General features: G+C 34.1%; 1 pseudogene; it reads left to right on the top strand.

Moving 5' to 3' along the window:
• LOC120268693 overlaps positions 1-7,223 on the top strand; it is a 14,947-nt pseudogene extending 7,724 nt beyond the window's left edge.
• Positions 7,224-12,611: the final 5,388 nt, after the last annotated feature.

The raw sequence follows: 12,611 nt of genomic DNA on the forward strand, positions 1-12,611 counted from the left end.
TCAGTTACGTATTGCTATCGCAAGCCCATCGGCACATTCTAATAAACTGCCCTGTAATTGATTCTTATGTTCAGTATATATCATAAAGTGTGTCTTTTTATATACTACTAAATTTAATATAGCTATTAAGCCACCAATTTTGCGCGCCTATAAAAGGAATTCGTGGATTGTTGCAAAAGAGGCAGCTTAAGACTCAAAGTAGGGAATTTATAGAGGTAGACAAGATGGTTCATTGAGAGTTTACTCAATGGATTGCTAGTCGAGTGAGTAAGATCTCTGTTGATATAATTTTATTTAGTAAAATGCATTCAAGTAATTTTAATTTTCTTTTAGATTATCCGAGATCACGACAAGCTCCAAGATCCTGATAAAAACATGCTCATAGCTCTTGCGCAACGACCTATTAACCAATCAAAACAATATACTGCCTATAAATTATGGACTTCATGACAACATTCAAATTATGGAACTTGTAAATTATGGACTTGATGACAACATTCAAATTATTAATATATGAAGTGGTAAATGTTGTTTTATTGGTCGCTTTTATCCGCCTTCTTTTCCTCAAAAGATGTTCTTGTCTTTAAATGCTATTAAACTAATTAAACTGATCGTATACTTATTTTATTTGTTTGTAGAATTGTAAGGACAAAATGACACATTGTTTCTAGTCATTAGGTGAATTCCAATAAGGACTCTGGCCCTACTGAGGGCCATACTACATTTACATCAGCGTCACCCATTGTTACAGAAGAACGAGAAACTGCTTCCATGCCTCCAGACCAAGTTGAGACTATTGAGCCTCATCTTATTAGGGGCAACAATAGAAATACAAGAACATGGGACATGTAGATCAAAGATGAATGACATACATAATTTACTCCCTATCATTACCATGTTTTGTTTATTTCATTCCAATCATGAATGCTTAATCAATTCATGTATTTTTTTTTCCTTGAAAAGATCAAAATGATTTTCATTTCTATTTACCCATTTTTTTCAGTAGTCCTAATGTCTCAGCATGTTTTATAAAGTAAGTGATCTTATATTCTTACAATGTTTGTTTAAAGGAGTGATTATCTAAAAACCTTCCAAATGAGTTTATTTGTAGCATTCCTTCATTTTAGTTAAATGCTTAGGAAATGCTTTTGTTCATGAACATAAACAAAACCATGATCTAACATTCATTCTTTATGAATATGAATACATATATATATATATTCCATACACAGACATACACTCTTTATGGCATTACATGCTTCAAACCAATACAAATATGCAATGATTTGTCCATTCTTAATAGACACAATGAATGAAACTGATGATATGTAGAAGACTAGCAGCTACTGAGAACATGGATTTAGGTTGTTGCTTTTTTTTAGTGAAATTGTTTTTTGGTGGGAAGACTTACTTATGATGACCTTCTTCACCTTTGCAGTTAGAACAATGATTTCAAAATGAGAATTGTCTGAGTAAAAGGATGATGGAAATAACATTGTTTGCAGTTCATGTTATGTGTTTTTTGCTTTTTTTTTTTTTTTGGTGAAATTGTTATGTGGATGAACATTACTACCCAACAATGCTTAGCATTGAACACCGGCATTGATCGTTAAGAAGACTATCACGTTTGTGGACTATTCTAGAGATGGTGCATACCTGGCAATGTTTGGAATGCATGACATAACTGAAGGTTTTCTTCACACAAGTACATACTTGTGTTTATAATTATCAGAATACTAGTCTTTGTTTTTTTGTTTGCCAGGAAATTTGCACCTAATGCTCTTGAGCCTTTGATGAATTTGGCTCCCATGATTTTCAGATATGGTTAGTGAGTTTCTGAAAGTCATTGGTACTGGAAAGAAAATTGAGAGGTTTAGTTTATTAAGAGGAAGTGATTTTTTTTGTGTTGTTGTATGCTATTAATTAATCATGGTGACTGGTATTATCATACTATATACCAGCTTTTCTTTTGTTTAAAAAGCCTTTATAATGGTGAATGGTATTGGAATCTTTTATCTTATAGTCCTGCAATGTTTGTTTAAAGGAATGATTATCTAATCATATAATAATCCAAACTATGAATGTGTAAATGATTTCAGAAGAATGATGTTTGTTCACTAATTTAATATATGCCATATTGTTTCTCCATTTAGTAAGACCAATTGTTTCATGTTAACATTGGTATTTGATGATAATAGTTGGGAAATATTTTTGTTGAGTAAAGAACAGGAAATCCGAGAAAATAAAGTGAGGTTATATAAATTGTTATAGTGTATTCAACTTGACTTTATTAATTGAATGGAATTTATCATGCATGTTAGAAATAAGATGGAAATGTACTAATAATGCATAATTGAATGGAATTTATCATGCATGTTAGAAATAAGATGGAAATGTACTAGTAATGCATAATTGAATGGAATTTATCATGCATGTTAGATTGTTAGTGAAGCATATCTTTATAAAAACCATGAACAATGAGCTGTATAATGCTTTATAATTTATGAATGATAAGCACAAATATTTTTATTAATATTTATATCTATATATATAAATGATGTCGTACGATTTCTTGTTATGATAGATTCAAATGGGGCAATAAAGCGACGGAAAATGCGAGCAATCAACATATTCTCTCTTCCACCAGGAGAAAAGTTGTTGTGCAATGGAATTGCCGAGACAACCAATTGATCTATCTGGGGGGATGCTTGCACAAATTCTGGGGCACATTGCAAGCAATTGTCAAAACTTTCCCATCGGATACGAGAAGTGGCAAAAGATTCCAAAGTGCTATAAAGATCATATGTGGAACAATATTATCAAGGTTTAGAATCATCCTCATAGTCCTCATTTTATAAATTCCGTCTTATTATTTTCCGATGTTCACTATTTATGTGTTTACATGTAGACAAAAATGGAGGTGAATGATGATGGACATGAGGGTTACATTTTAAAAAGTTTGGGGAAGAAATGGCGAGATCATCGATATAACCTATATGCTTTTGTACAATGTGTTCCTGATGGTCCCCGCGAAGCCAACATTACAAAGAAACCTCCTGAGGTTCCTTTAGAGAAATGGGTTGCTTTTATTGATTAAAGGGCTCACCCTAATACAAAGGTAAGCATACCATCTTTCTTTGTTACAGTATTTTTTAATAATATTCATTTCTATGTCAATGTTGGTATTGCATTTTGTAGGCAAAGGCGGGAAAAAATGCACAAAATCACACTAAGTTAACAATGCCACACACATTAGGGTCAAAATCTTTTGCTCGGTTATAGAAAGAGGTGGTTGTTATTTTCATTTTTTGACAAATTTTGCCATTGTTTATTATTTATACTTTGCTTATGTAGTACACATTGACTTTTGTAGGAAACCTAACTTCATCGGCCTATTACAAGAGCTAGATTATTTCAAGTAAGCCCTACAACCTCAGATTGATCTTTTGTAAATGAAGAGGCGAGGGAAAATCATATAAGTATAATAGAGTTTTATATGTTATGGTCAATGATTGTTTAATAATACACTCTATAACTTTACTTACACCGGAAGAATTAGTCAATCAGTGTCAAAACTCATCTGAAAATGAGGCATTTATTAAAATTTTTGGCAAAGAATACCCAGGTTATGTTTGAGGGTTGGGACTTTGAGTTGCCCCAACCCAAGTGTATGGTGCATCGAGTAGCTACAAGTAGCAGACATTGTTCAAGTGGGGGCACACCATCCGAATTTGATGCCCTTAAGGAGACAGTGCAACAATTAACCCTACAAGTTCAAGAGAATCATATCCAAATAGCATTTCTCACTTAACAACTAGGAAACCAAGGCCAAAATTTGACACCAAATGTGGTTTAGATTTCATTCTCTATCATAAAGTTATTATTACACATAATTGTAATGATTTTGAGGTTTTTATATTTATTATGATTCCTTCTTTATTGACATATAATTTTCATTCATTTTGAACAGTAAAATACGGGATCCCTAGCTATTTGAAGGTGTTCATCACAAGCCAGTCAGTCAACTCTTGGAGAAGAATGTTCAGACCCTACTATATAGGCCATTGACTTTAATCTTTATATATTTGTATGCAAGACTGTCCTTCAACTCTGCAAATTAATTTCATTCATCCATTTTATCCTCTTTTTCAGGCTTCTTTCTTAAGAGAATGCAAGTTAAATGGAGATGGAGCATGGTTTATTATATACATATATATATATATATATATATATATATTACATAGGGAAAACCTATTTGGAATTTTAGACTTTGTTTATCACTTTGTGGTTTGAATTTGATCCATTTTAAGTTACTGCTTATTGGATTTCTGAATATTAGATGATTTTTTTAGTGGTTTTTGTGAAATTTCAACATTGTTTTGTTTGGATATGCATGTGTACCTTAATTTTCAATCTCTACTGTTTAGTGTTAGATAATATTGTCTTGTGATGCCATATTAAAACTTGTTTACACACTCCCATTGTGGCACTGGGAGTTGGAGGCTCACGACTCTCTTGTTGTGACATTCTGGCTGTAGGAAGCTCAGATAGCCTAGTGCCAATGAGAACTCTCTTTGTTGTTTCCTAGGAAGCTCAAATAGCATACAAATCTTAGATAGCCATTTTCAAGTTGTGTATATAAAACAAAAACATGGTCTGCCATTATTTCCTGCTTCTATTATTTGCACCAGCAACAACTTAATCAATTTTGATCATTATTCACTTGTGCTCTATTAGGTGTTGCTGATGAGCAATTTTTTTAATAGAACAAGTGATCAAATGGTATCTAGTATCAAATGGTATCAATATGTGCAAGGAGCCTCTAATTCTATTGCACATGTTGTGAAATTTAGGTATATGTTACTGGTTGTATATATTGTATTTTTCATACAATTTGCCTTCAAAGAGTGCTGGAGGCCTCATTTTTTTCTCATGTTATCTAATAGGATAACAAAAAATTACAAACTGCCTCCACAAAAGAGAAAAATAGGATCTTCCCTGAAATTCTTCCTCAAGCTTGGTCTTTGATGATTGATGTTTTTGGAAATTATGTTATACAACATATGTTATTCACTTTAGTGGGGTCAATTACTTCTAAAAAATGTACTGATGCCAACACTTTGTTTTGTAGGTTTTTTTAGCATGGCACATAAATTCAGAGAAAGCTATTGGCTGGTCAACTCACTGGTCATGTGTTACCTCTAAGTCTTCAAATGTATGCTTGCAAAGTTATTCACAAGGTTTAGTCCAAACTTTTTATTTATCATCTTAATTGAATCTTTTCAAACTATTTATCATGTGTTACCTCTATTTTGGTATTATTCATGGGTAAATTTTGTGTCCAAGATAGCAGTTTATCTACCTGCCAGCTTGTGCTAGCAGTTGACATTTTGTTATTCTACAATTACTTCAAATTTCTTCCCTTTGTCAATGATGTGTGATAATGCTATAAAAATATTGTTTTCTAGGCTTTAGAGGCAGTTGATGTAGTGCAGCAAACCAAAATGGTTCTAGAGCTTGAAGGTTCAATTATGAAATGCGTTTGTGATCAGAATGGTGTATTGAGTGTGTCCCATTAAGAAAGGATTCAATTTATCATTAAGACCTTCTACGGGCAAGTTGTGACACTCTCCACCCACCCATATGGTTGTCATGTGATTTAGGTTTTCAAGCAACTTTATCACTCTTCATGCAAGAAATTTTACTTCCATTTTGGTCAATTTATTAATTGTGAATGTATTTATGCTAGTCCATTATATGATGACTTTATTGATGCTAACAGAGGGTCTTGGAGCACTATGATGATCCTGAAACACAAAGTACCATGATGGATGAGATACTTAAATCTGTTTGCATGTTGGCACAAGATCATATATGGAAACTATGTTGTTCAGGTTTCTTATGATCATCAGTGATAATTTTATTATTCTTTGTGTTAAATATGCTTTTAATCTTGTGTTCAATATATGTGTTTTACTTTCTTAAATTATACCAACTATTGTGTTATACATGGCATTGCTTTAGTAATGATCTGAATTTGTTTAATCTATTTGGTTGTGTAAGCATGTGTTGCAACACGGCAATCCAGAAGAATGATCCGCTATTATTTGCAAACTCATTGGGTAGATAGTGAAAATCAGTCAACAGAAGTTCGCTTCTAATGTAGTTTGAGAAGTGCATAACTTTTGGTAGTCCTAAAGAACGTCAGCTGCTAATAAATGAGATGCTTGGTACTATTGATGAGAATGAACCCTTACAGGTATGCTACACTGCCTTTTTCCTCCATATTGTTAATGTAGAATATCAGTTCCTTATGATCACAAAACTGAGCTAATTATATTTTAAACTAGGATTATTCTATTTTTGCGCAAAGTGTGAGTTGGGAATTATTACGTTGTTCAAAAGGTTCTCGAGAAGTGTGATGATCACAACAGAGAGCTAATCCTTTCACACATTAAAGTTCACTTAAATGCCTTAAAGAAGTATACTTATGGAAAACACATCATGTTCTTCTGAATCTGAACAACTGAGTGGAAATTTTGACAGCATGAGTACTGGAATGGTTTATTCTCAGGCCTGTGGTTCTCAACAAATGGGCATGATGGATGGATATCCCTTTTTCTCAATAAATGGTTTTGTAGTTGTTTACTATAAATTGAGGAGGATATGATTATTAAATTTACCAGTTTAGAACAGGGATTGGTGTATGGAGATGGGGCAATATTCAACAAGTAAACACTAGGAAGAGGTATGTTTTTGTGCATGTTTTCCTTTGTATTTGAATGCTCATAATTTTATTCATTATCTATTGTAAACTTCTTTGGAGTTATGGTTTCGATAAACTAGGATTGTTTATGCTCCACCTTTTTTGTTTTCTTCTAAATCTTGTCAACAACTACTATTTGAAGACTTGTGTTGCCATAGTTGGAACTTTAGTTGGAACTAAGATTGTTTATTCAGAAACTTTTTTTCATGATATGATTATATTTGTGGACTGAGAATTTATGTTGAATCTTAAAATATTATGAGTTTCTCTCAAATTTAGTTAGCTTTTTGGTTGCAGCTGACGCGATAAAGATGGTGTCGCAAAGTGCATTTGTCTGTATCTTGTAAACAAAAATGAAGTTCAACCTTTGGTGCAAGTTGCACTCATGATTGATATAAATTGATAAACTCTTTAGATTCAAATAATTTGAAATTGTTCTTTATTTGATTAACTACTTTTTGGGAAAATTTTTGATGAATAATATTGAAAGATTGCATTAGTGAAATCTGAATTCTTGTGTTCAAATACAACTAGTCTTCACTTTTTCATTCGAAAGCTTGTATATATGTAATTACTTGCAGTTTTTTCAATATTATTTTGTCATTAATAAAAAAATTATAATGTCCGAAAAAATATATATAGTAATATTTAAAAATAAGTTGCCACTTGTGATGGCTCAACCCTCCATAAAATGGAGATTCTTATAATTATTTGAAAAATAATAAATTAATAACAAATGAATTATTAATTGTAAATTTAAAATATAATAATTCAAAATATTATTTTGCACTCACGGCAGTTCACACCGCCTCGAAAATCACCGCAAAATCATGATAAGTGTCTTTATATATAATTTGCGGCACCTACCGTGGTGGTTTTATTGTCATTGTCATATGCGAAGATGTCACACGATGCATGCATATTGGGGCGGTTGGAGCGGTGGTTTTAAACCGCCGGTAAATGCATATGTTGGATCGTGACGGTTGTTCCGGCAGTTGTTTAAACCCATCGACAAACGCTTTGCCAACACCTGTAATCACAACATTTATTAACCTCCGCCAACCACATTTGGCAGCGGTTATAACTGCCACAATATGCCTTTAAAACTGCCCCTAATTACATATTTCCTTTTAGTATTATTTCTCTTCTAACTAAAGAGCCTATAGCCTTTTTCTTTGGAGCTATAGCCCCCAAAAACACATTTCTCGCATTTTATTTTCAAGTTAATGTCTCATTTCTTTTGGGACATGAGCATAGCAAATGGAACCAAAAACCTTCAAATGATTCACCAATGGCTTCCAACCTCTGGACCATGCTTCAAATGTAGATTGCTTCATCCTAAAAACTTGAAGTAAAACTTTTCTCCTGGGCAGTTGTTTTTGCCATTTCTTCAATTAATCTATTCTTTCTCTCAGTAACACATTTTGCTCCAGTGTATAACTCACCGTCAATTGTCTTTCTAGACCCACATCTTCACAAAAATTGTCAAAGTCCTTAGAGTTATACTCTCCTCCTTAGAGTTATACTCGCCTCCTCTATCACTTCTCAACTTTTTGATAAGTTGACCACTTTGTATTTCAACCATCTTGTGGAATTTCTTGAAGATAGAGAATGCCTCCGATTTTTGTCTTCATGGGACCACACACATCGGAATGAACAAGCTCCAACAGTGCCTTGGCAATCCAAGCTTTCTCCTTTGGAAATGAGTCTCAATGTGGTTTACCAAGTGCACATGCTTTACAAACATCATGCTTTTCTTCAATACTTGGTAAGCCATATACCATCTTCTTTTTGCTCAACAATTTTAAGCTTACAAAATTTACATGTCCAAGCCATTTATGCCACAACCATGATTAAATTTTCAATACGTGCCTTCAAAGCAACATCTTTGGCGGGCTTGAGAGTGAGAGTGGAAAGTTTCTACTTTTCTCCATTCTTACATTAGACATCAATTCTCTTTTCTTCTCCATCTTGTCATAGAATTTTGCATAATCCATCTTCAAAATGAACCACCTGACCATGATCCACAAGTTGCCTGACTCTTAGTATATTTTGAGCTAAATTTGGGACATACATCACTTCATGAATAAACATTCGACTTCTTTGAAGCAACGTCAATCGTACCCTTTCCTTTTGATTTCACTATGACCCCATTACCAATAGTGATTTGAGTAGTGTTGGTTGTATCAAGCTTGCAAAAAATTGACTCATCTCCGGTTATATGATTGCTACACCCACTATCAATATACCACACATCACTTCTTTTCTCAACGGCCACTTGACGTGCATAAAATGTGCTTCCGTCACCACTCTTGTCTTCAATGTAATTGTCTTGCTCATTTGAATTCAATAGGAAATCTTTTTGCATGTGGCCGAACTTCTTGCAATTGTGAGGCTCTCCCTTGAACCAACAATCTTTTTCAACATGAGAGGCTCTCTTGCAAACATTAAAAATAGTTTGATTTACTTGGTTGCCTTGATCGCCTTGATTTTTGTGTTTACCACCTCCTCTTCCCAAAACCACCATGACCTTTACCAAATCTACCACCACAAGATGATCCTCGAGTGCTTAGACTTGGTTTGGATTGTTCCTTCACATTTAGTCTAGATCGGAAGGCACTTTCAATTGATTGTTCAGTGTGCCTACCCAACCTTTGCTCATGCATCTCAAGTGACCCTATTAGGTCAATAATTCTAAGAGTAGAGAGATCTTTGATTTCTTCAATGATGGCGGCAATGTTGGTGTATTTTGGAGAGAGACTAATAAGAATCTTCTCTCATACCGACTTGTCGGTTAAGATCTCACCCAAACTCTTAATTTGATTTACTATCACCTTTGAGAAATAATCTTTTTTAAGACTTCATTTTCCCTCATTTGCAAATTTTGAAAATCCCTTTTGATAGTCAAGAGCTTCACGGACCTCACCTTCTCGCTACCTTGAAACTCTTTTTCGCAAGATCTCCTATGCGTCCTATGACTTCTCTCCCCAATTATTCTTGGAAAAATCTTCTCGTAAATAGATTTTTGAATAAAAATTAGAGCTTTGGCATCTCTCTTTTTATTCTCCTTCAAATCTTATTTCTCTGACCCTTCGACTTCCACCTTTTCAGCATAGCCTTCTTCCACAATCTCCCATAGATCTTGTGAGACTAAGAGGGTTCTCATCTTTAAACTCTAAAAACCATAGTTCTCTCCATCAAAGACAAGTTACAAAGCCTACGGGAGCCTAAATACACCACCTTGGGTTGTCACGATGATCTCCACTTCAAAACCTTGCAATCTCTGGCTCTAATACCACTTATGTTGACCTAATTTAGCCAAGGGTTTCATTAGGGTTTTGGTTTCTCACGTTTTGTTGGTGATGAAAGGGAAAGATGAGAATACTTGCTTTCTTCTCCTTCTACATTCATTTCACCTCATAATTCATTGATTTGGTACATATAAACCAACCTCGGGATGAACCCCATATGGGCCATAACAAACATCATCAAGACATTAAAGACTTGTCTAACTACTCCTAATTAAAGCCCACTAGACATAATATCATAAACCCTCTATTTTGATACATTCAACCACAAGACCAACTCAACCAACATATACTAACAAAAGCATTAAGTTTAACATTTTTATCATATCAAAAAATTAAAAATGGGTAAAGTATTTGTTTTGGCCTATGGAAATTACCTAATTTATAGGAGTCGTTAATAAGTGTAGTATAAGTAATTGCATTTATACTTGACCATGCCAATAGAAATCTTTATAGTTGGATGTACATCCTTTAACTTAACCTTTTTGTCATGACATAGTCCATATACTTATATCTTCATCCTACTGAAATACAAAATAAATACCTGCAAAAACCATTTATCAAAATATTATAGATACATGCATCAAAAAACACTCTTTTGTTCATTATGGAGGTGTGCTTTTGTGTTTCTTTGCTGGGATTCTTATGGTAATTAATCTATTACAATTTTCTATTAAAAGATAAAGTGATTATTCCAGCCAAAACGGCTTCTTAAATATAGGAGTCAATGAATTTTGGCTATTAACCAAATCTCTAAATTAATACCAAGATTCATAAATTATTCAAACCAAATAGAGAAAATACTGATTTCTTAACATGCAAGACTTACTATCCCCAAATTAAGCCAAAATAAATAAGGAATAAAATAACAATTGTTTTGCTAAAGTTGACTATCTAGTAAAGCAAAAATGGTTAGTAATCCTTAATTTTGATTTGTGCCTTTTATGTTGCATTCTTGAAAATTTCCTTCTCCAGTTATCACAAATTTGAATTTTAATTATAGATTTCTCATCTTGTGACACACCTTCATCACCTTCAATGGGCCTCCATATATTAGCTTGAGCCCAAACTTCTCTAATCAACCCATTTAAAGCCTCTTTGAATTGCTTACATTATGAACCCGTGACCGAACCAATTGGAACTTAAATAGAAATTTTTCTAATCATGTCCTCATCATTCCCTTCCTCTTGAGAAGGCTTTTCCCTCAAATCTGTACCTGCATCAAAAGGAGTTAAATTAGAAATATTAAAGTTATCACTAACATTATACTCACCTGGTAGATCTTGTCGGTATTAATTGTAGCTAAGCCATTCAAGAACTTGATACAAACCATCTCATCTTGGAAACAACTTGGAGCGTCTTATGTCACACCCACCCCTTCTACCGAGGTAAATGTGGCACCCATCAGTTAAAAATTCCTTTTTAACTGGAAACCTGACACCTCTCAGAAACCAAATCAGACTTACAAATTACAATTTACAACTTTACACCAACTGCAGGATTCAAATACAGAAATACAACAAATATAATAACTCAAATTTGTGGGTACAACCGCTACAAGATCACGATACCAACAAATATAAAGAAAAGTATGGGACCCACTGCAGTCTTGGACTTAACCCTGACTAGCTCTAAACTTGAACAGGCAATCTAGGGTCTTGCTCCTGCAGTTACAGCACATTCAGTTGGTCGGTAGTGGCTTAATAATTTCAAATATTTAAATACAGTATATATAAAGTATATAAATACCAACTTCTCAAATAATTTTTCCAACTTTTCCAAAATACCAGAATTCTAGCAAAATACATTTTTAAAGAACTTTTGAAACATAAATTCATCACAAATCAATATCAAATCAATTTTCTAGGAAAATCCAAATTGTTGTGAGAGACTGCCCTCCTAAGAGCGACAGCTGGGCTTCGCCCCCTCATCACAACCCAAAATAACAAGTAATATAAAAACCATTCTCAATTCCACAGCCTGGAAAACTCTCCCCCACTTAGCCGCCGTCGCGACTAGGTTGGGAGCCGCCAAGGTCTTCATAACCTTGACGTTGGCCCACCGGTCCCGTGTGGTGACTCCGGGATCCCGATGTATCATCGATCGGGGCTCTACGCTCCCACCGATCCGGACAAATCAGCACTCGGTCCACCACGCCACCTCTAAAAGGTCGGCCCGGGTGGGGACCCACTACTGCGATGAGTCGGGCTTTGGCCCGTCGCACCATCCAAACCAACATGTAGATGCGACGAACAATACAGATCCGTATAAATCATAACATATGGTCCTTATCCGAGACAGAAACATTCACAGATGACGATACATGCATAATACCGATGAAAGTCCAAATACAAAATACCATTCCTATGCCGGGGAATGAAAACCGATCCCACAAATATTGTCGGTAAAATATTTTTAATACACGCACATGATTTCACAAATCATTCCAAATCAAAAGCATATATAACCATCCAAAAATAAATTCATGAACCGAATAATTAAATCACATATACATGTATTTATACTATTTATAAATA

Source organism: Dioscorea cayenensis, chromosome 9 (genome assembly GCF_009730915.1).
Source record: "Dioscorea cayenensis subsp. rotundata cultivar TDr96_F1 chromosome 9, TDr96_F1_v2_PseudoChromosome.rev07_lg8_w22 25.fasta, whole genome shotgun sequence".
NCBI classification, from domain to species: Eukaryota; Viridiplantae; Streptophyta; class Magnoliopsida; order Dioscoreales; family Dioscoreaceae; genus Dioscorea; species Dioscorea cayenensis.